Source organism: Homalodisca vitripennis, chromosome 3 (assembly GCF_021130785.1).
Source record: "Homalodisca vitripennis isolate AUS2020 chromosome 3, UT_GWSS_2.1, whole genome shotgun sequence".
In the NCBI taxonomy this organism is placed as follows: domain Eukaryota; kingdom Metazoa; phylum Arthropoda; class Insecta; order Hemiptera; family Cicadellidae; genus Homalodisca; species Homalodisca vitripennis.
This window is the reverse complement of record NC_060209.1, coordinates 124219819-124241361: the sequence shown is the minus strand read 5'-3', so window position 1 is coordinate 124241361 and position 21543 is coordinate 124219819. Positions and strand designations below refer to the sequence as shown.

At 34.6% G+C, this 21543-nt stretch overlaps 1 protein-coding gene across 6 annotated transcripts in view; it reads left to right on the top strand.

The window, feature by feature from the left end:
* LOC124357493 (teneurin-m) overlaps positions 1 to 21543 on the top strand; it is a 374495-nt gene that overhangs the window by 198168 nt on the left and 154784 nt on the right. The gene's annotated exons all lie outside the window — the stretch shown is intronic.

Genomic DNA, 21543 nt, shown 5'->3' with positions numbered 1-21543 from the left:
GAAATAACATAACATTTTACTTTTTAATGTTATATCTTTGTGACTAGAAACTACAAATAGGCAGTGTAGTCCTAAAATTGTGAGCCGATTTGCATTCATTGTATAGACCCCAAAGTTTCATGAAATACGTGGAACAATTTCGCCTTAGGAATATATTGTCAGTTAAGGATCTCTTGGAGGAAGTGGAAATGCAGGTCTAATAAGGGTTGCAAATAACCAGTGATGGATTTTTTCGCAAAACTTATTTTTGCTTTATATACTTATAACTGAATGTCAAGAACATACTAGTATTCATATTAGCGTCAGCCAAATAAGACAATAAATGTCGCCTTTTTCAGCCAATGATTTGTTTTTTGTCTAGTTGACTGACGTGATGAGCATAACTAAAAGAAATATGTGTGTGAAAATATTTATACTTTATCTTTGAACATTTTCATACCCTTCTATTTCGACGCCTACCGAACCTGATACAGGTTACGTTCGATTTCTTTCTTATAAATAAACCCTATATAGGTTTCATAAAAAAATACTAAGTCCTTCATATGGTTTTCATTAAGAATTGCATCCTTTATCACAATTTATTTTGGAATATCTTGATAGGGGGATTTTATAATGTTTCCAGAATATCAATACCCATTTCACAAGAGTTGACATTCTGAGTTCCGGGTTTATCATCAGAAATCCGGTATATGGACAAAAAGTGTAATTACTTTCGAGACTCATATTTTCCAAAGAGGATTCATCATTGTGCCGGTACCTGAGGGACAGTGCTCCGCCGGGATCCGTTCACATTTTGTCTATTCTTTCCTCGGATTTAATCCCGGCCAGTGAGAGTCCCGGGAAGACACAAAGATTGTAGTTGATGAACAACTCTAAGCGGATTGCGGCTGTCTCTGTGCCGTGCATTTGTATTGCTTCAATTAGTTCTCTCCTACTTACATCTGTCCTCTTGATGTGTTTTATTTTTACATTTTGTATAAAATATTTTACAGTGAATTAAAATTATTATAAAGCCATCGTTAAAATAATCTGAATCTACTAAACATTTTCATCTTTAATTTACAAGTTAAGTAACAAAATAAAACTAAATCGGATGAATTGCCCAATTTAAGTAACAGTATATTAAAGAGATCTCGTTAGCATCGCATTACGTTTTAATACGAATAACATGAATTAACTCCTGACAAACGGTTTTCCGGCGCGACTCCATTAAAACACCAGTTGTCTCTGTAAAGGAACAACACCGTTAGTTTGTCCAAATTTAATGAACTCGTCCGACAATATCCACATTCACAAGCAGACGGCTTGTCGGCGCGCAATTCACCGCTTTGTTGATAGAGGCGGAATGTCGGGCAGGACTTGTCCCGAGACTCGGGTGGAATTTAATTTTGAGTTTGTGATGCAGAGCCGAGCATATCAGTAGATTAGAGCAGCGAGGCGCGCTATACCACGCCTTGGGCCGGCCTCACGTAATTGTGACACCTGATAATGTACTGCGTTACGGTACGTAAGGGACCACGTTACTCTGCAAATTTATCCCGTTCTCAAACTGGATTACTTCTGTATTTACAAAGCAAAACTGTCGCGATGGTATTGTAGACTAACGTTGTTACGGTCTTCACCTCGCGATTGGACAGTTTCCGATACGAATATCCCAAAAATTATGTTTTAATGCCATTACCTACTTGGTATTCGACTATTTTACAGTTAAAAACCCAAATTATACATTACCTGTCGTAAAAAAATCAACCATTTGGTGCCTTATATGTCGCAAGAGACATCCAGAAAATTGCTATGACATTTTAAACTTTTGCTATTCTGTCCTGGCCTGCGACGAATCGATAACAAACTTCTACAGATCAACATTGCCAGCACATAGACACAAAACATTTATCACAAATAATAAATAATGTTTGGATCATTTTTGTTTAATCGTAACGTGTTGTACTTTAATACAAGTAGCAAGTAAATGGAGCAGCATTACTCTGAATTTATAACTAAAATTTCCCTGCTTTCATTTGCAAAGTAATGAAAATGTAGTGTGGAAAGTTATTTAAACAAATCTTGGGTTTTTCCTTTGAGCGTATAGTCGGGAACACGTTTTATGTATCTGCTCGCCTTAAGTGGTTATAACCAGGCATTTAATTCCATAGTCGGCTAAGTTAAAGTGGATTTAGAGTCGAGATAAATTGTAAACGTTCCGTTCTTCGCTCAAGTAAATAAAATCCTCTATGAAACTGTGTTGTTTCAACCACAGAGACTTCTTTTTTAGGTTTAAGTGGAAAGTAAAGTGATGGTTTTAATTCATTAAGAACACTTAAGCGCTTTTGTAAACGCTTGAAAGTTGCGGTGTTTTCTTAGAAGCAAGGTGCATAATTTGTTTACACAAGTGGGAGGTGTTTAGTTTTGGGCAGAAAAAATAACGTTATCATACATTTAACTTTTTTAAAATTTATTTTATTATTTTATTTGATTAATTTTCAACATAACAGGTGCGTTAGGTTTTTGTAATGATGAAGATCGTCTATTGCAGCATGCAATCGTAAAACTTTACACAATATTTATGAACAAACTTTATACAGTAACGTTTCCAGTTGAACTTTGAGTTATGAAATGTTTATTATTTAATTTATATTCGTTCAACTAATCAAAGTTATTTTACATTTATAACTATTATTACCATAATTACTCTACTCATTATTATTCAATAAACTTACCATCCACTCTGGTTATATTTTACTCATGTGACGTCATAACACAACATGAACAATAAGATATCATTGATATTATGTGAAGGTGATGCAATACATTATTTTCGTCTTACGTGTGCTGTTCTTTTCTTAATAGTTTTTAATGTTTTGGTATACAGGTTTGACAAAAGTATTGTTGTCGAGTAAGACTTTCTGTGGAAATGTTGGTTCTTTTTACAAATAAAACCAAACTGAACAAAGCAAGCAGAGAAATCGTGTTCGTTCTCTCTCGTAAAAACGTATGGGTCTGTTCATTCTCTAATCTACCAATCTTGTGTACTCGAGGACGAAAAATATAAGACAGTTTGAATACAAGAGGAGGAATAGGGGGTGTGTTTTAGGGGTGAGGAGGAAGGGGGAGGGCAAATGCAATCAGAGCGTCTGCAGCAACTTGCATGCAATTTCACGGGCTGAGCGGTTAGGCGGCACACGCCATCAAAACAAACGAAGAATAACTTGTTATTTACAGAACGAGACACAATTTGATGCTGGGACGGCCAGTTTCAGCGGAGTGTAAGGGCGGGGCCTTATCAACAACCCAATTTGAAAGTAAAGTGAATTCAGGCGCGCGTCTTACAACATGCACGCATGGCCTCGTTCGCTTCGTTAGGCGCCCTTTTGAAGCGTCCCGGCCCGGCTCTCCCTGTAATTCTGCACTACCGACGGATATAAAATACTGCTTTGAAATTTACCGCGCATGCTCTAACTGAATTACTCATATTTGGGAAATAGAATCTGCGTGTACTTATCTTTACTAACTCATAAATTAATAATTACGGCCTTTATTTGGGTAGTATAATATTTCGTCGCTTTTTTCAATGACTCTATAACAGTAATGTTTTTTTTTTCATATGGAGTCATATTGCAGTACTAAACTGCACGCCACTTTTATATTTCTCTTAAGTCGTTTAACTAATTTTACATGTACTGCAGATTCATATATTTTGCTCAAATTTCAAAATTTGTAATTACTGAGTCAGTCATTTTGTAGATAGCTGATTCTAAACAATAGTACATGTTACCACATTCACATTCAACATTAGCAACAGTGAGTTACGAACAACTCTGCAAGGTTGTAACTAAACAATAGTACATGTTACCACATTCACATTCAACATTGGCAACAGTGAGTTACTAACAACTCTGCAAGGTTGTAACTAAACAATAATACATGTTACCACATTCACATTCAACATTGGCAACAGTGAGTTACTAACAACTCTGCAAGGTTGTAACTAAACAATAATACATGTTACCACATTCACATTCAACATTGGCAACAGTGAGTTACTAACAACTCTGCAAGGTTGTAAGACTGAATAGCTAGGTTCGGTGAATGCCATTTATATTAAATATCGGAATTGTGAATAATGTAGGACTAAAACTAATGTTTTGAATCTGATCATCTCAAATTGGTTTATATTCAATGTATATGTGTTCTGTTGATGTAAATGAATTAATTATTATATAAATGAATATGCCCCAATTTCATTTTCTCAAGTAGTATACTATTTTTTGAGATTTTTATCCCTTTAATATTCCAAGTAAGTTGGTATAATTTATTGTTTTGTGGTTATCTTATATACTAGGAGACAATCCTGTCCACTTCGCACGTCATCTCCAGCTCGTAACCAATATGCTCGGGTTCTACCCCAAATGACTGCCTTGTATAGTCCATACGATTTCCTCTATCGGAACTCTAATCCGGTTTGCTGTTTTTCATCTAACTTCTATATTTACACCGATCTGTATGTTCTTCGCTGAGCTTAACGAATGCTCAGGCGAACTCGGACGCCTGGATGAATTTCATTTGTCTGTCTGTCCTCACGATATCTCAAAAATAACTAACCTATAGACTTGAAAGTGTGCATGACGCTTTATTTCTATATTCGACACTGGTGCATGCCAGGCCGTGGGAATTGTCTGAGCATTTGCGAATATTCTTACATTGGTTTTATGGCTAACTACGATAGCAACGATAAAATAGCAGAATAAATAAATTTGTAAACAAACTAAGATCAATCATACAAAATTTAAACGTACAGTAAGGACTTATGTTGACAGAGTATTATGAAAAATAATAGAGTGGAAAGTCAATGTTAAAATCCGGTGGCAACATTTTATATTAGCACACTCCTGCGTTGAACCAACCTCCCTACTTCACCGGGATTTTTATTATTTGAACACTGCTATTAAATGTAAATTTATCAACTAAAATGTGAATGAATACATAATGTGGCGATATATTTCAAGGTATATTTCAACTGTGGACTTTTTCCCAAGAAACTTCATTTCTACATTGACAAGAATTAGTTCTGTGACAGTGCATGTCCCAACATTTAATATGGCTGAGCATCATTGAAGCCAGTGGGTTGACACAATTTCTCATTTAAAATTATTTTAATTTGGTTATTTAATGCTAGTAAGTCTTAAAATGCTTAATATTCACAAAAACTTTCACGTGCTTTGGTATTTTGGGTTAATTTAATTTGATTTATTTTTGATAACTAAAAATGATTCACAAATAAATTTAATTTAATACCCCATTACACTAGACTTATACTATGAAAATTGGGATTGTAGCTTCTAGGAATTCTACGTTTTTGTAATTATAGGGTCGTTGATATTTATGAAAACATATATAGAGAGAGAAATAGAGAGTAGGGGAGAGTATAGTAGGGTGTATTATTTGGAACAGAAATAATTCACCCCTAAATAATATATGCATAGTACAATAATGATTATGTCTAAATAGTGTTTATATTAAATTACTAATTTACCAATATTATAATTTATTTTATTATTTATTTATTGTGAACTATTATAACAAAACTAATCAAACTATCTAAAGTTCATACCGATATTTTCGTCAATTTCTTATGTTTGACTCCATGCAGTATATTTGACTCCATTATATACGGGTTGACTGAAAATTTAAGTGTTATTAAACCACTAGATATTTTCCAGTTATTAAATATATTTACGTTTTATCTAATATTTATATCATTATGTTCATAAATTTTAAAATATTTAGGATTTTTATTTTGGGGCGAGGATATAAATGGGAGACTATTTAGTATTTATTTCAACCTGAATTTTAGTATGTAAATACAATGCGAATTGTTCTTATTTTGTAATTATTTTTATTGCAATTTTTTTAGAAATTCTTTTTGTTTTTTACACAATTGAAAATTGTTTACTCCGTGTCATTTATTTCCCCATTTATATGGCATTGACCGGTAAATGCTTATAACGGCCTATTACAGGAAACGCCCCTGCGGCTGTACAAACTAGTATTGTCAACGATCGCACATGTTTCGGGGAATATGGGACAAAACATTGACCACACCGCGGGGGAACCTAATTAAATATCAGGGGTAGAGTGAGAGCCGGGCCGGGCCGCACCGGCTGCAGCAGCCACGGCTACACACGCCCATATATTATTTCTATTGCTCGTGGTGCGATGACATGTGGGCGCGGGGTGGGGCGGGGGTGGAAATATTAGATGTTGTGGTACAATATCTTGCCGACAGCTTGGCTTTAATGGCGCACCACTTGGAGCGTTCATGTCGCAACCTAAGGCACGACTGCCTTCATTTTCGTTCATATGGAGAAAGAAATGTGACATTACAAATTTAGTCAACACTCACAAGAAAACTGGGGAACTGTTCATCAATTGGCTTTGTAAACAGTTTAGATGAAGTTTTAATGTACTGTAAGTCGAAAAGTCATAAAACAATCTCAGAACCAATTAATTTAAAAAAAAAAACACCCTACTATTTCAAACCAATCTCTTTTTTACACAAGATAAACAATATTCTACATTAATGCAACACCCTTTGTTATTCAATTTTCATTAAGTTGATTACCTTAAAATTAAAAATTAACGAAAATCTCTTTTACTAAGACACACATTTCAGTTATAAAAATGTGTTACAACATTAGTTAAAATTACCCCTACAGCGATTAACACGTAACAATTATTAAAGTAAAGTCTGCGAAATAAGGTAATGAACGTGCCAACCGTCTGCAGGAAATATTCGGGGTTCGCTTGAGTTGAAACGGCAGCTAAAGTGTTCGGTAAACAGTAAGTATTTGCTAAGAAGCCATCGCTTAAAATGCAAGGCAGGCTCTCTTCATTAGAAGCTCGGCCGCAGCGCCTTACACCACTTCAACTTACAGACTCACATTTTTCCTTGATTATAATTTCCACTTCCACGAGAAACTTGTTTATAACAGGTTTCCGCAGGGGAAGATTACTGAAGTAAAGTTAAACTATTTCCTGCCGCCTCGTTAATTTTGGTTCGACAGCTTTTTGTCCCGAATCCTCCAAAGTTTCTAAATTCTAAAGACTTTTCATCGGTAACAGCTTGAATAAATCACGTCCCTAATTAGTTTTATACTTTTTAAATGTAATCTGCTGTGTAAGTCATGCACGGATATCTCTGTTTGAATCAGTTCCTTTACCACATGTTTGTGAAATCTATATAAAATATTTTGGATTGTAAATAAAACTATCCTACCCACCTATGTTAAGTAATACTTTGTTTCATGGAGGAAATAAAAGATTACGAACAGAACACTTATATACCTCTCTTTAAAACTAAAATAAATACACTACAAATTTAAAATAATCAATCACTGAGAAGTAAAGGGAATAGTTTTAAGTTTGAAAATCCTGCATAATTGTTAAAACACCGAAATAGTTAGACCATTGCCATTGTATCGTCTAATTAGTATAGAAGTTAGACTTCTTTGTTGTTTAATCTGTTTATGATAACTTGTCCCATCGATGAAGCTGAGTTGCCTTCAAATGAGTGTCATATTTATACTGGTACTCGATTAACTCCTTCGAAATTAAACTCTCATCATTGCATACTTATATACCACTCACACGCACACTGCCAGTATCCTTAGAGACTCAATAAAATATTTCTTATTAGTTTCTTAATCATAATTGAAGTTTTATTTTACCTTTCTGTTGCTGTTGAATTGTGGTTGTGTGGCTTTACTGCAATTATCTCTCCCAGTTGATTAAATGGTTGACTAATTTAATTACTCACTAATTAAAAACTCTTTAGGCCGAAACCGAATAATTTCTGAAGAAACAAACTCGGTGAAAAATTATCACAGTTAAGTGTTGTTGCCTTAACAAAACTTTAAAATCAGCGAGGCTCGTGGACTTAAAGTTTGTAAAGTTTTTATTTATCTGACTCAGCACGAAGATTAGTTCCAGAAGAGCAATTTTGAACTTGATCTGTGACGTTCCATCCGTTACAACCCTCCGCTCCCCTCGAGGAAACGAGCTTCAAATAAAGTCGGTAAATTAAGTTCAGTAGAAAGTTGGCCGAGTGTAGCGACTTTGGTGGCCCGACAGATTTATCTGACCGTTATGAGGTGCGCCTGGACCGGGGTGTTATAATTGCAGAACAGTGCACAGGCGGGCAGAACGTGTGCGTCAGGTGTAGTACTGGTCCAGAAGTTATTGGGCACTTCGCCTCTGGCTGGAACACGACAACTTGCTCGGCTCTCTCTGGTTGATCAATAATAATAATGGTTATATTGTTGGCCAAGTTTGTAACTAAGTGGTTAATTGATCGGGGCTCTATCTAGCAACCTCAACGCGGAGGGAATTTCCATGAAGTGATTTCCAGTTGATGTTTCTGCTTACCAAGCGAGTACAGCTAGAAAATCAACGGATGCAGAAAAGCGTCCACTAATTATTGTAAACATTGATACGCGATAGTTACTTTTGCCAAAGGTGCTTATAATATCTTCACTTGATTATATATGGGTACGTTGCCAACGCAACGATATTTTGGTTTCCATAAATACAACCACTTACATGCTATTTTTACATTGTATCATATCTATAAATAAATGTTTGAAGTTAGTACATAATATAAGCGTGAACTGGTTTCTTTCTATGCCGATGACGTTTTAGGTCAAATTAAACTTTTTACAAAACTGCCCAAAATCCACTTCTAAATTTGTATTTACCTCCCCTGGAATCAGACTAGTAATCTGTCGGTTAGAAAACCGCTGGCCTACCCCTACGTTACGGCGGAAAACTATTGGTAATTCTTTTAAAAAGTAATAGTTTTATATAATTTATGATACTATTCCTTAAATATAATCACTTTTATCTCTATAGATTAAATGAAGTTTTAAACCCAATTTAATTTTGATTATTTACTAATGTTACATTTCGAAACCTCAGTTTAATAATGAGGGAACCCATCATTGCATATTGTTTATAAGTCGCTTGTTATAATTTACAACAGGACAGTGTTGGAAGTTCTAGAATGTTTTATTGACATGAATGCGAACATGTCTGGGATGTGATGAGTGAGTGCTCCAATGCCAACGTAAAAATTCTAGGGAGACCTAGTGTGTCAAGATGTAGGGTGAAAAGAGATATCGTTAACCTAATAGTCCCATTTTGTTCTATAAGTTTCACTTAAGATGCTTTATTGTTGCAATATTCTATAGTTATATTTTTTAATGTTTATTACATTTATTAATTATTTAATGATGATCATAATGCTTTGTTTTTACTCTTGTACATGTTAGGGGTTACATATACAAACCAATGAGTACTAAAAATATCCTTTATGAATCGTTTCGAAAGTTATGCTACACATTTCAATATTGTTTCTTTGTGAATCAGGAGAATTTCAGTGAGTCAAATGTGTTCGATTTACAACATAATCTACATGTTTTTTAGAGATGTGATTTAAACACAGATCGCAGCTGTCAGACTTTATCTCACATTGTAGGCTTAACTGTTCAAAGCAGCGTGACTGATTGCGTTACAGATCCAAAAAATGTGAAAACAACAGTATTAAAGATTAGCCTCATAAATACATGGGTTTATTCGAGTGTGTAAACGGTTGGAAGAACTTCTGACGTGCAACGTATAACGCGCCCAGCACTTGACGGATATGGGCGATTAAAACTTAATATAGGTGTGAGGTTTTTAATTAGAATGAACAGCCAGGAGCGATTTCCGGTCTAACACCCTTCATCCTCCCTTACTTTGTCTGCGTCCATGTTCATTACTTCAGCTTCGTGTGTGTGTTCAGCACAAGCTGCTCATCGCGACTGCGCGTTACAAAGAGGTCATAGATAGTTTCTAACACCCTTTCATCCTCCCTTACTTTGTATGCGTCCATGTTCATTACTTCAGCTTCGTGTGTGTTCAGCACAAGCTGCTCATCGCGACTGCGCGTTACAAAGAGTTCATAGATAGTTCTTACACCCTTTCATCCTCCCTTACTTTGTATGCGTCCATGTTCATTACTTCAGCTTCGTGTGTGTTCAGCACAAGCTGCTCATCGCAACTGCGCGTTACAAAGAGTTCATAGATAGTTCTAACACCCTTTCATCCTTCCCTTACTTTGTCTGCGTCCATGTTCATTACTTCAGCTTCGTGTGTGTTCAGCATAAGCTGCTCATCGCGACTGCGCGTTGCAAAGAGGTCATATATAGTTCTAACACCCTTTCATCCTCCCTTACTTTGTCTGCGTCCATGTTCATTACTTCAGCTTCGTGTGTGTTCAGCACAAGCTGCTCATCGCGACTGCGCGTTGCAAAGAGGTCATAGATAGTTCTAACACCCTTTCATCCTCCCTTACTTTGTCTGCGTCCATGTTCATTACTTCAGCTTCGTGTGTGTTCAGCACAAGCTGCTCATCGCGACTGCGCGTTACAAAGAGGTCATAGATAGTTCTAACACCCTTTCATCCTCCCTTACTTTGTCTGCGTCCATGTTCATTACTTCAGCTTCGTGTGTGTTCAGTATATCACGACTGTGCGTTACAAGAGGTCATAGTTAGGTATTAGATTTATTGAGTTAATAATTATTCTGTGTTGTTAGCAAGTTGTATAATAAAGTAGTAGAATTAGGGGATTTAATTATTGATGTTGATCAAAATTGTATTTTAATTGCGTTGGTATTGAATATCCAAAGTAACAGTTTAATCTTCGAAAAATGGAAGTAAATTTAAAATATCTTTATGTAAGTGAGGATTTTGGGCTGTTTAACAGTCTCTTCCACTCAATCTCAAAATTGATATACAAGTAATATTTTGACGTATACGTAGAGATAGTGGTTGTGAAAGTAAAGGGTATAAGCCAGTATAGGATTTCTTTAGTATCACGCAGGAAGCTATTTCATATTTTACTGCCAGGCGAGGATACATTCCATTTGCTCATGGGGAGATATATTTGCTCACTATATTCCATTCAGTGTTTGATTCACGAGCTCTGCGATAGTTCCTGCCCGCAGTCCCGAGTTACTACCCATAATACACGTGCTCCCTCCGCTTTACTCTAGTTCATTTCTTCAAACATGTGTTCTACAAATAAACCATCGAGTCTGTCAAGAAAGTTAATCATCAGGGTAAAAATACACTACACTTTGTTCATAAAGGTCTTATTTACTTGACTTTTATAATCCCTCGTGTTCAATTCCCTGAGACGCCGAAGTAGGTAGTGAGTATTTACATTTTGGCACGGGTTCACATCATACATGTTACTTAGATCAGGGTTTTATGCCATAAGTTTAAAATGGACAGACCTACAGAGTGACTTATCATAAGGAGTGAGAATGAACACCACCCTCCCTCAAAATATGTTGTTTTATTTATAAAAATAAAAGGAATTAGGACACATTTTTTTAAAGATAAAAGCATCGTACAAAGTGAAAATTTTGTTGGTATAATAATACTAATGATACTCAAAATAAATATTCCACCAAACATTTCAATAAACTGTGATGGTAATTTTTTTCATGGATAGAAAATAAGTCATAGATTCAAGGAATGAAATACAACCACAAATTCGTACAGTAAGGTTTGAATATGTTGTAACTCTAATGTCCATTTAGGATGGTAATTTTGAAAATCGCTAAAACCTTTTAAAGTAATATTAATATATCCTAATGGGTTTCATAACTGCTTACTGTTAAATATTAAAATTTAAGATAATGGAATATTTCTTGTTAATTTCATACAGCAATTCAATAATTTTTCATTAAAATGTCTAAATACAACTGATTAAAGAGTATTTTCTTAATCGTTTCATTAAATCTGTATATTTATTACTGTACATGTGTCATATCTCGTAGTATGTTATATATTTGAGTATGTAAGTTGTAACCAATTATGCCAATAACATAATATTATATCCAACATAAATATTACTTACACAAATAGAGTAAGTTCTGATTAAATATCCAAGGTATTTTAGCACATGAAGACTAATAGTTTCTTACGTGTTAGACTACTGCACATTTCTTATGCGTAAAGATCGTGTTAAGGAGACATTAGTTAGGCCAAGAGAACTACCGATCACCACACCAGGTGTGAGAACGAGAGAGACAGCAGGTGTGCTGAAGATCATCTCTCTCACTTCGACACTAGCAACGATTGATAACCTGGGCTCGAGTGCGGCTGAGGCTGAAGATCCTCTGACGCTTTCTTCTTCATTAATTCTCCGGCTCATTACCAGATGTCACTGCTGTTCCTGCGATATTATCTGTCTTTGTTCATCCATCTCACTTAATGCAAGAGGCTGAGTGGTTTTTGCATTTGTTCGCCCTCCCCTTTCTCTCTGCGGGATGCTTTCTTTCACAACCACCCTCTCTCCACCTCCCCCCTTAAATCCTGTAACATATACAGCGACACGTCCCCACTACCCATAATTCCCAGCCTTATCCACACACTCCATTATAATATTTCCGCCAAGGCTTGTTCCACAAGATCCGATTGGTTATTGCACCATACTCGCACCTATAAAAAGGCTTATGTTCCTTTTTTCACTTAAGTCTTACGGCGTAATGGAAACGCTTCCTGAATACATATGGTCTATTTTAACCTAAAAGCTTCTCTCGCAGAATTTCTTATGAAAACGTTCAAATTTAGTAAATATATAACTCTCTATATATTCATATATTATATATGTATACAAGACAATATTGTTTATAATAAAACAACTAAATAGTATGTATTTAAAACACACACACACACACACACACACACACACACACACACACACACACAACACACACACACACACAGCCTTGTCATTTTTCAAAATGTATTATTGTGTACCGTATGACGATAACACATGGGGGTGGTGACTTCTGAGGTCGTAGCAATAAATACTAGAAATATAAAGTTTACTTATAAGTTCAGTTTAATTACGAAAACTTAAAAGCACCACTTTTAGATGGTAAAGGAAAAGTTATGTAATGCCACGTTGCTGCCAATTAGAATATAATAACTAAAAAGTATATCTTCTAGGTGGGCCTAAAATATCCAATGTTCTATTGAATTATGCGTACGACGTTTTATTTTACAAAACAATAATATTTCACTTCCCTTCGCAATAGGTAGACTCACAACCCGGGTGTCGGCGTCTTGGCACGAGACATTGAAGCTGTAGTCTAAGAACGGTTATTTCTTGAAGAGGAGTAGAAGTTGGGAAATGGTAGCCATCTATTCAAACAACACGTGAGATACATCAGCTACGTAAACTCGCCTAAAACAAATTCGCGACGGTATTAGCCATTTAATGATACAAATTACTATTTATAACAACGTGCTCGTCGCCATAAGGACGACGCCACAACTTTTATCTATCTCCATCAAGCAAATAAAAGATCTTCAAGGGTAAGTTACTTTACTATTCACATCTTTACTTTACATTACATTCATTTTATACGTTTGGCATCAAAGGGCTAATTTAATAATACGAAAAGATACATTTTACTTACGGACAAAGCGCGCGAGGTCTGATCGGTTACGTAGTTGGGCTGCTACAAAGGGTTAGAAGAAAAAAAATTCATACGCGTGCCAATTAGGTAGTTACTCCGCCCAATAATTTAGTTCCGGAACATTGGATGTAAAATAATATTATATTATACTGGCTGATTAGGTTGCGAAATTTACATTGTATGAAATTTAATTAACTAATTTACGGTACAATTATAAAGGTTAAATTAAACTCCTAAAAATGAATTATAAGACTAAATAATACACTCTATATATATATATATATATATATATATATATATATATATATATATATTTACACTATATATTATCATATATTATTTAAACTTTATAATAATACATTTTGAAAAATGACAAGGCTTTCAAAACATAGTTAATTTTCAAACAAATTCTCTACGGATGATATACAACAGGAATAAATATATCAATCATATGAATTTCTAAAAGGGTTCATGGACTGTAGTTTTAGGAGAGGAGAGAATAAGAACGAGTGTAGTCCTTTTCCTTTGCTAAAGCTCAAGATTGCAAGACCGTTTGGAGAGCTATTGTTCTATAGTATAAAAAGAACTTTCACATTTAGCTTCTATGTAGGTCCCAAGGGAACTGCAAGATACACAGTGAGTCACGTAATAAACGTTATCTCACTAAATCCAATTTTTGTTATTTTACTAAGTACAGCATTATATTCTTCTCTTTCATAATAGTATGTGAAAACTCATAGAAACTCAACTTACTAAATTTCAATTCTATTAATTCCAAATTCACATTAGTGTTTTGTACTAGCTTAACCTTCCGTTAAAATCATGAAAATAATAAAATAGTGACATCGTCATTTTATTTACAATATTGAACTCTTCTACTTTGTTAAAGTTTTAAAACTAAACTTATTGTAACTTATAAAGTAGTGCAATACTATGTTACTACAGTTTATAATTTTTTTCGCTTAAATAATTTAACATTAGTTAGTATAAAAAGAGATAGCTAAACCTGTATCTGCCAAACCCTCCACATGGTCACAGATAATATTGAACGGCAGATCTCTGACAGGCAGTTAGTTAACCCACTATAGCAACAAATGTTTATGAAGTTAAATTAATACAAATAAAAGTAAATAGTTAGATGACAGTTGCACAGCACATTGCCATAAAACTTCTACAAGGGTTATGAAGATAGCGAGGTGTTAAATGCTCTGTCTTCAGCTCGGCGTTTCTCAGGGTTTTCTCATCGACTCCCTGCTCTTTATTTATTTATTATCCGCTTTGTGCTATTTAGCACAATACTCCATTCCTTGGCTTGGAGGATCACTTCAAATACCACTTAAGATTTATTTTTTATTTTCCATCAAGAAAATAAAACCTAATATTTTCATACCGAGTTTATTATTAATACATTTCATAATATTGGCTTGGGAGTACGAAAACCATTAATGATGTAAAAAACTCTTACGAACTATTAAATTTCTAAATTAATCTGTGATTTTGCTTAAATAGCGTAATTAAACTAACTATTCAGTTTATACCAAAATGTTCAAACGTTCAACAGCAAATATTGCCAACCGATTTGAATGTAATCTGATTTCACCTGATTATCTTTTTGCCTAGTCAACAAAATCAGAGCAGCCCGCGTGTAAAGTTAGAGATAACTGATTGAATTATTCGGTGGGCTAATTAGCCCGTAAGCCAATAACATTTGAAATTAGATACAAGGGATGCTGGGCGGTGGTGGGGAGGCATTGTAAGCTGTACCATTGTGTTCGCTAATGACAATGCATTGAATTGCTATCAGATCGTGCGCCGCACATTGTCGCAACACCATCATTATGTCGCCAGCGCTAGTGCTCCGAAATTGTGTTACCGCATTTTGCCTGCTACCGGCTTTCACAAATATTTTCACCTTTTGTTGGCTGTGGTGATTAGTGACCCGTTCGTGCTGACTGCAGACTGTCATTGCACAGCATCATCTGATTGGCCCTCTTCTAATGGTACCAAGACTCATCCATCATATCCACTCTGTCCATATACAATGTTTGACAATGATTTACCCCTTTAGTGAAACATTCCTCTGCCAAAAAACTCATACAACAGAACTGCACTAATTGATAATTCTTGACTGTGAATATCTATTAAATGCCATATGATACAAACAATGTGAGTGATTATATTGAACAGAATAAGTTTTCTATGAACACTGCGGTTGAGATGTTCTGAGAAGATTGATGAGAGCTGCCAATGCAGTCGTTGTCATCGGAAAGACATATCGAAGGCAATATCAAGGACGCCGTCGTATAAAAGTGGCATTATCTCGAGCATTACGGCGATCAATTGTAGCTATGTGCTTCCAGTCATTTATCACAGAGATGGAAGTTGAAGATCAGATGGAAAATAAAGACAATACAAATCTTGGAGGCTAAACGGCAGCGGCATTTGTCAGTCGCGGTGTGGGAAGTGACGAACGCTCGGCTGATAACACTTACACCTGTCTCTGCTACCCACGACTGGAATTCATCACCTTCTCACTCGTGTTCTCTGTTTTAATGAGTTATATATCTTCCTTACAATACAACATTCGGATCGCAACAAAAGCAATAAACGTTTACTGAAACTAAAAATCGTGTAAACGTATATCTCGAAAATGTATTTTTATCTGAAATTAGGGCAATGATGAATAGTAACCTCGTGGAAAATTTCATTTTTTTAATTTTATAAAACGATTAAGTCAAGAATGTAACAATATTCCTATTCTTGGTCCACGTTTTGCCCAATGCATGTCTCCTAACGAGGGAAGAATCCGATACATTGTTTTCAATGTATAATAGCGCCGGCACCGCTCCATCTGGTAAAAGCACTTTACTGAGACCGTATGCACCAAGCCTCGTTAATTGCCATAGAATTTAAGCCTTTCAGCTGCTAAAGTGAGAAATTCATCAGCACGAATATTTCAACTCTGTTAACTCGATGTAAATCGTCTTTATATTATAGTATTCTGATTATGTGAAAAATTTAATGTGGTCCTTAAACAAATAGAGTGTCTAAAACATAGTTTATTATTGGAAAAGTAAAACTGTAAACTAATAAAATAAAACGCTATTTGTAACTTTTTATATATTTATTTATCAAAATAGGTTTTCAAATAATGTACGTATTTTTGATATAGATCAACTTGAATTGAAAATAAAGTAGCAAAGCTAGCAATGTTATTTACAAATATTTATTAACTGAGCAAAAGTATTTCTGAGTTGACCTGGCGTAAGGAACCAAACTGGCGATTCTTCGGGAATATTGCCAGATTTTTTAAACCAATTAACGAACTACAATCGAAAAATTTTCAAACACTCGGGTAAAGATATCGTAATATATAAATTTCATGAATATGATCTTGGTCAATATATAATTTGAAATTGGTCTTTATTAGAGATAATGTGCTTAAATTTAAACTGTTATCAAACTGACATACTTTTACTACGATGTCTGATCAAATATTATAACGATGTATAAAACTATATTATCTCTGGTGACACATAAATAATACAAATTACAAGAAATATGTTAACTGGCGATCGTTATGGTCAGTAAACTATTTACATTTAATAAGTGAGGATTAAACCTTCAAAGTTATAAAATGAGTAAATTCCTTTCTTAGAAGAGGCTTATCTTCTGTGTGTGCTCGTCTTCATGGACTAAAGGTCCCTATGCGAGAATTTTCTAAACACAATGAAGGGAAAGGCAGTACAGTACGAAATTGGCAGTAATGGTTAAAAGTGCTCAAATAGTACAGAACTTGAAGATGCGCATTTCTCAGGCACCGCAGACCGCGTGACCACCAACCCCTCCCCCTCCGTCCTTCTGATGGTCTTAAAACATTTAAGGATTAACTTGTTAATCAACTAAAAAATATTCAGTATTTCGGTTTACTATTATTACAGCATACAATTATTAACATAATGCTTGCTTAAAGAGTGGTTTATGCTTCAAACAGTTTGTTGTTATTCTTATGCATTGCAAAGAAACGTTTATTAGGACTAGGAACACTCTTGTAATTTGAAATAAACCATTGATCCAAGTGTACAAACAATTTGATCAAATAATAAAATGTCATTGACCGTGCAGGCTAAAATCTGACGCCATAACCTGTCGGTGTGTACGTATAGATATACTAGCACTGGGTACACTGCGAGTAGAAGTTATGCCTCATAAACACGGATATGTGTGAGATATACAGACTAGCGCCCCTCATTTCCTCTCATACAGAGTCGTCTCACCTTGCGTTATGAACTTGTGTATTCTATTCAGCAATCTTTGTTGACTTTCTTCAGCTGTCTGTATGCTGATCTGAGCAGTTGGAATGGTTTAACACTTTTTCTCACACATCAATCTTTATTACAGACAACTGTGTGACGACCTGAGTTACGCTCAGTTTCTTAACAATTCTCTGGCATCCGGTGCTTTTATTATTCTTGGTTAACGGTTTTTTACTGTTTAATTTCTACTTGTTTCAAAAAAATCCGCTGATATATAAATCATAACAAGGTATTTTTAAATCGTTTATTAATTTTAATTAATAATCATAGTATTGAAACAAAACATCTGTTTTTTACATAGTCAGATGACCGGAAGAGGCTTATTCATTACAAACAGAAAAGATATTTATAAAAATATGTTACACAATAACCAGTATAAATTATTAGTTATTTTATTCAACAAACAATTCAGATTTCAGGCTTTTTCATGCAGTTTTTAATGAAATATATACAAAGCTAACACATTTATTTATTTAATATAAATTAGCTATCAGTAAAGAAAACATTGTTATAGTGAATTAAAGTTTTTGTTTAAGTGGCATGAACAAGACATAATAATTGTTAGTGAATAGCCATATGAAACACTAATAAATCAATTTGAACTACGTTAGTAAGGAAAAGTAACAAATCAAGCAAATTACTCGTAATACAAAGTTTGCTGCTGGCCCTGGCAACAAAAATAGCTCAAATAATTTAATGACATATTTTAATATCTTGTTCGAAAAAGTTTCCAAATATCCAACTACGTTTACAGAATTGTATAATATGTAATAACCACATATATCCTCTCACTGTATCCGGATGTTTAGTATGTATCCTGTGTATGAATCTTAATCCCCTATACAATAATAACAAAAAATTTTACAACCTTATTCATGTATTTTTTTCGATGTTTGATCAACCATATGGCTTGATCCCGTGAAAAGATAAATACAAATACAACTTTGATCTCACTGTAATATTACTATATTATATTAACACTTCTATCGATTCAAATATTCATACTCTAAAAAAACATATTCTTGAATGAGACAACTATTCATTAAATTATAATATTTAATTTGTATGTTTTACATCATAAATATTATATCACTTAATTTAGCTGTTGATATGAATAATTTCGTTGAATAGTGCAAATGTATGGGGGGAAAGTACTCGTATATACAGGCATAGTCCTGAGGTTAATTTGCACCAGAACTAATCTGCTTATAATTGAAGGAGTTCTGAGCAAAAATAATTACAAGCACACGCCTTACTCAGGCTCCCTCTTTCCAAAAATTTCGCCAACGCTTTCCCAAGTCATGAATAGAAATCTGGAATCTGCAATGCAAGGTAGATGGCACCGCAAAAACAGTTTGTACCGGCAAAGTTTCGTCAGCCGAGCCGCGGTAAGAAGCAGCGTTTTAATGAAAGTTTGCCGACAAGTGCTCGATATTTGCAAGTCATATTGTAGTCCAAGTCTTTGAGAACACAAGTTTAAGTCGGGGAGTCTCAAAGAAGCCGTATAAAAGTAGAGTACCTCTGATGAAAATGGATTGGGAATCCGGGAAGTTTGCTATAAGCAAGTACGCAAACTTATTTGTGAAATATACCAAGATATGCGACTCGTTCGCGCTCTTTCTACTGAATATTCTGTTCGAATGTTGATTAAGAAAAACCACTTGTATTTATTTGTCTCTAATACTTCATGAACAGAGAACACTCAAAACAATAGAAGTATTTATCGTTTATGGTATCAACAAGACGTTACCTCATCTTTTTAACAGTTTATAACTCTTTGACGGCTTAGTTTAGATATATTATTTGGGTATAATCAGCAGTTCGTTTAATTTGTTAATAACACGTTTCGGTTAAATGGTAACAATATTCTGACGCAGGTGGGGCAGACCAGGTCAGATACTGTTCAGCAATCGCGACTTGCTGTTATTACAATAAACATTGATAGCTATCTCGCAAACATCCGATGGCCTGCAGCTCATAGCCCACATAATACCCCAGAAACTACCGTTCAAATCTGCGTTGTGTTAGCCTTCACTTTATTTGTTTAGTACTCATATATTCGTGTTTCGTTTAGGACGGTTTGTAACGATGTTATTACGCATTTGAAATATCACACGTGTTATTTATGAGAATGAATTTTTAATATTTTCATGTTATCGAATTGCTATTTGATTTGTTTATTTAAACACTAAAATCTATTATTAATTATATTATATTTATATATGTGATATATATATATATATATATATATATATATATATATATATATATATATATATATAATATTTTGTTAATTATCTATAACTAGTATCAAAATATATTAGTTATATATGTTAGTGTTAGGTGATTTTTATATTTCTTATATTATTTTTTTTAGGTAGACCACAATCCCCTTCATGTCTTATTCATTTAGTATATATGTGCTTCTGGTCTGTGCGAGGATCTCATCAAACATAAGGTCACAGACAAGATTTGAATCTTTCTCAAACTCAAATTTCGATGTCTTAAGACCACTTGGCCATCAGAACTCCATTATATGATTCCTTATGTTGTTACAATCTATTTCAAAACCGAGTTTCTCAAAACCGAAATTTGCCTTTTTTAGATACTGTAATTTATTAGTTTCAATTTTGGAGAGTAATGTTTAGTTTTTGTTTTAATGCACAAGTTTTAATTTTGTTTATTGTACATTGTGAACAATAATGTGATCCGTGTTGAGACATTTGGTGGAAGATATGGGTCTGCTTTGCTAATGAGAACAATTAGTTTTAACTTAAAAAGGGGTTTTTAAGTTATGTTACTGAGGGGAAACTGTCCAAACCATTTGCATATTTTATATTGACCTCTTCGAGAATCGAACCCACGATCTCTCTTAGAGCGCCGCATACTTTCCCTAGGCAACGGTGAAAGTCGGGTTATTGGTGTCGATAAACGCAGAGTAGCGCTCCGAAATTAGACGTCCCCACGAGCAGGTGCCAGAAGGGTGGCACCACCAGCAGAAGGGTGCAGGCTCGCAGCGGAATTGACTTGATTAACGTCAGGACTACTTGTTAGCTCTGATTATTTTATCCCCGAAACTTGAAGAGCAACTTTCCACCAAACAACACTTACAAACTCGTGCAGGTGCTTATATTCTACTTGAACTTGGGAGGGGAGGGTTGGAAAACTTTGCAAATGTCTTCTTCCATTCGGAGACTGCAATAATTTGTATATTTCTCATTACCAAAATACATTTTTTCCAGACATGACCGATTAAAAGATTTCCATAATTGTTTACTTAATCAAAACACTGTTAATACTATTAAACGTTGCGGGTATAAATAGTGAGCCACATGAACTTTTAATGTTAAGTAAATTTGAAATTGTTCTTTCATCACAGTGAAACGTAGCTCCACATATATTTTAAATACCAGAATAACACCAGTATAACAGGATTGTTATGCTTCATAAAAACTATTCATTCTGTAATGTTTTGAACAGATTTAGGGTTGAACTAACAATGTTTGAGCAAACAAGGATTTATGTACAAACCTCTCATGTAAACCATGGTGAGGAATGTGTACATCATTTAAAATAACATGGGACAAAAAAATAAACAATTTTTTAGTAGAAATAAATGCTGGCATATTTGTATTGCCACGTTTGTTTGTAATTCATACTAGTGGATCTATAAGCATGGTTTTCAAAATAATAATAA